Below are 4,808 nucleotides of genomic sequence, written 5' to 3'. Positions count from 1 at the left end.
ATATGTGGCCTGATTAGATTCACTGTCCCCACTTACAACCTCAGAGCTGTCTGGGACACCCAACTCTCTCCTGCAAACCCTACATAGCTGCCAATGGGAACTAATGTTAGGAAGCTCATCTAGGTATGCCTAAACTGACCTGCCACATGGAAGGTGCTATGCCAAGAATAATGGCACTGGATATTGCAGAATCCAAGTAATCTTGAGGGTTTTCCCCTAAATATTCATAAATAAAATGAACATTCCCATGGGACCAAATGTGTCAATGTTGTCTGGGCATTGAGCCCTGACCCTGACATCAGGGATTTTACCATCCAGGGTGAATACTCACAAGTGAACCCTTTGCTTCTGGCTGGTCCTCTAGCATTATAAGAGAATTCAAGGGTGCCAGACTATGCTGCCAGTCACTGCTGCAGTACTCTGAGTCTTTTTTTTCTCTCTCTCTGCTGCCTGAACCCCTCAGCAGGACTCCACAAGGCAGTTCCTTCATCAGCACTGTTTAAGGTCATATGTTTATATGCTGCTTGTCACCACTAGGATGAAACTAGAGCCCTGGTACCCTTACTGTCATTACTTCTTGTTAAGGCTGATACTTGCACTGGTTATAAAATCCTAGGAGACTGTAGGCCATGTCAGACATGCACAAGAATCTGGGACATCCTTCAACTCAGCACCTAGTTCAATGTGCCCAGAAGGAATAACTGCAAAATTAAACCTCAATTAGCCAAGTATGTACTGACCTCAAGTTGTGACTCTCAGAAGGATATGACACACCATGGCTAGGAGGACTTTGGGCATGTTTGTTACCAGCCTAAGTTTGGCTTAGCAGGGTAAATGGTCTTTCAGAAAATGATCTTAGCTAGGGAAGCGGCCCAGTCCTCATATCAAGACCTAAGAACCAGGCCTGGCAACCATTAGCTTACCCTTCATGGGTGAATATGGGGCTCCTCATCTCAACATGTTGCATTTTTTGTTGTACCTCTTGTCTATATTCCCTCTTCTTACCCCACATCCATTTTTCTCATCATCATGGGCAAGACAGATGTGTACTGGGCATGAATGAAATCCTGGGTATCTGCCTTAAACTTCCTAGTCAATCTTTCAAGATAAACATTTTTTTCAACTTCAAAAATGGAGCAATGTGGCCTCTGACAGTCACATAATATCCTGACATGGCCTGGTTCACTCACATAATGCCCTCTTTATAATCTCTTACACTCAGGTAATACCCTCACTGTGGCCTGTTACACTGATATGCTACATTACTCTTGCCTCTGACTTTCACATAATATCCTTACTTGGCCTCTGACACTCACATAAGACCCTCACCATGGCCTATCACACATAGCATTTTCACTGACTTCTGACACTCAACTAATGCCCTCACTGGGACCTCTCACTCTCACATATTATGCTCAATGTGACATCTGACATTCACATAATACCCTACTGTGACTTTTAACATTCACATAATACCCTCACTTGGCCTCTGACTCTCACAAAATATCCACACTCTTATTTTGACATTCATACAATATCATCATTTTGACCTTGACAGTAACATAATATTATGACCCCTGTCATTGACAAAATATACTCACTATGGCATCTTATGCTCTCAAATATACTTATAATGTTCAAATATATTCATATTGTTTTCCAGAATAGCCACTGAAATTGAAATTTTTTCCTAACTGTGGCCTCTGACATTTAAAAAATACATTCTCATTTTCAAAGTGTCTTTCATGTATTACACTCAACATCACATGAGTTCCTCATATAATACAGTAAAATGTGACATCAAACACTCATATAATACCATGCTGTGGCCTCTGACACAGAATGTCCTCAATCGGTCTCTTACATTACATAATTCTTTCATTGTTACCACTGACACATTATTTCCCCATTGTGACCTCAAACCCTCATATAACACCAAAATTGTGGCTTCCTACACACACATTATACTCAGTGAGGTCTCTGAATCTTACATAATACCTCAAATGTGACCTATGACACTGATATAATATCCTCACTTGGTGACTGACACTGACATATCTTTCTGAATTTTATACTCACATAATACAATCACTGTGGCTTGTAACTCTTATACAATTTGCTCCCTGTTTTCTCTGACACTCACATATTTCCAACTGGAACTTCTGATATAAAACTATCAAAGTGACCTGTAAAACATAGAATATCCTCTCTCTCCCTGTTGCCTGAACCCCCTCAGCAACTTGGTTTGTGACATTGACATAGTATTCTCACTGTGAACTCTGATCCTCACATATTATACTCTGTGACCTCAGGCACTCAAATAATACCCTAAGTATAAACATTGTCACTGATAAAATACCCTAATGTGACCACTGATCCTCAAAAATGCACTCACTGTGATTTCTCACACTCATATAATAACCTCTATGTAAACTCAAATACTAATATAACACCTGCATATGCTCTCTGACACATAATACCAAAAATGTGGTCTCTGACACTCAGAATATTCTCACTGGGGCTTCTGACACTCACCTAATACCTTCACTGTGCCTATTGTCCATCACTTAGTACCTTCATTCTGCCCTCTGACAATTACAAAATATTCTCAATTTGCAGTCTCACAATATTTTCAACAGACCTCTGGCATAATATAATTTACTCACTGTGATTCAAACACTCACATAATACCTTCATGTGGTCTCTGGCATTTGCATAATATCCTCACTTTTCCTCTGATACTGACATAATATCCTTAATGTTCTTGTGTCACTTATGTAATACTCTTACTCTGGATTCTGATTACAAAAAATAAAAATTTTCACTATGGCCTTGAGCACTCACAAACTATTGTCACATGTCCTCTGTCACCCACAAAATATCCACACTGTGGCCTCTGACATGAAAACAGGATAGTCAGTATGATCTCAGACATATAGTAGTCTCCTGTGGCCACTGACACTCACATAATACCCTCATTTTATCCTATGTCTTTCAAATAGTATCTTCACTTGGCTGCTGACCTTTTATAATACCCTCCTGTGTTCTCTGACATTCACATAACACCCTTATTCTGACCTCTGACACTGACATAATACCATCACAGTGACGTGTTTCACTCATATTATTTCTTTAGTGTGACCTGAGACACAAACATGATACCCTCAATGTGTCCTCTAATTGACATCATATCCCCATGTGTCTTCTGTGGCTCACTGAATTATCTCAGAGCAACCTCAGACATGGACATAATATACTCAGAGCACCCCTGACACATAATATCCTACCTGGGGCATCTGAAACTGCAATGAAACCCTCACTGTGGCTTCTGGCACTCACATAAATCCCTCACTCTGGTCTCTGACACTCACATAATAGCACTACAGTGGCCACTGACAATATTACAATAACTCACTGGGCTCTGACACTACACAATAATTTAGCATGGCCTCTTAAACTAACATAATGCACTCACTGTGACACTGAACACTTATTTACTATCCTCACTGTGTCCTATGACACTGACATAATATCCCATTTTATCTTCTTTTATTCATTTAGTAATATGAAAAGGACCATGGACACTCAAATAATATCCTCAATTTTGCCTCTCTGATATTCACATAATACCCTCACTGTTGCCTGTGATATACATTATATCATCTACTTGGTCTCTTATTTTTATATGATAACTTCCATGTGACCTCTGACATTCACACAATGTCCTCATTTTGCCTATGACTCTAACAAAATACCCTCTTCATAACCTGTTACAGTCATAAAATATCCACACTATGGCCCATGATGTTGAAAATATTTTCTCATTATATCCTCTGACACATAATAATCTCACTTTTTCTGTGTCACTCACATAACACTCTGTGTGACATCTGATACTCATATATTACCCCCACTGTGACCTCTCACACTCAAATAATACCCTTACTGTGACCTTTGACACTGACAATACCTTCAGTGTGGCCTCAGATTATATCCTAAGTGTGACCACTGACACTCACATGATGCACTCACTGTGGCCTGTGATGCTTAGATAATACCCTCATCATTAATTATGACTCACATTATAACCTTATTGTGACCTCTGATGCTGATATAATATCCTCACTGTGGTCTCAGAGACTCACATAATAACCTCTCTGGGACCTATGACTCTTAAAATACTCTCAGTGTGACCTCTGACACTCATATAATAACCTCACTGTGAACTCTGATTCAGATACAGTATCCTTTCTGTGACTTCTGACTTTCACACGATTCTCTCCACATGTCCTCTGGCACTCACATAACACCTTCACTTTGTCTTTTGACACTCAAATATTATCCTCAATTTGCTGTGACCTCTGACACTCAGGTAGTAACCTCTGTTTTATAACTGATGCTCACCAAATACCCACACAGTGACCCCTGAAGCTCACATTATACAAGCAACATGGCCTCTTAGACTCACATAATACCCCCATAGTGACCTCTGACACTGAAAACATATCTTTCTTTTGAGCCTCTGTCACTCCAAAACTACCTCCAGTGTGTCTTTAGGCACAATCATAATCCTTTTACTGTGGCCTCTGAAACTGACATAATAACCTCACTTTTTTCTCTGATACTCATATCTCCTCATAGTGCCTTCTGAAACTCACATGAAACCCTAAGAGTGACATAACAACCTCACTGTGACCACTGACACTGACATAATATATGTCACTGTGCTATACACTTTACCTCCCTATGCCATGTGACACTCAAAATTATCTTCACTGTGACTCTGATAGTCACAAAATAGCCTGACG

Source organism: Sciurus carolinensis, unplaced genomic scaffold, assembly GCF_902686445.1.
Source record: "Sciurus carolinensis unplaced genomic scaffold, mSciCar1.2, whole genome shotgun sequence".
Classification (NCBI taxonomy): Eukaryota; Metazoa; Chordata; class Mammalia; order Rodentia; family Sciuridae; genus Sciurus; species Sciurus carolinensis.
Note: the sequence above shows the minus strand (reverse complement) of the source record.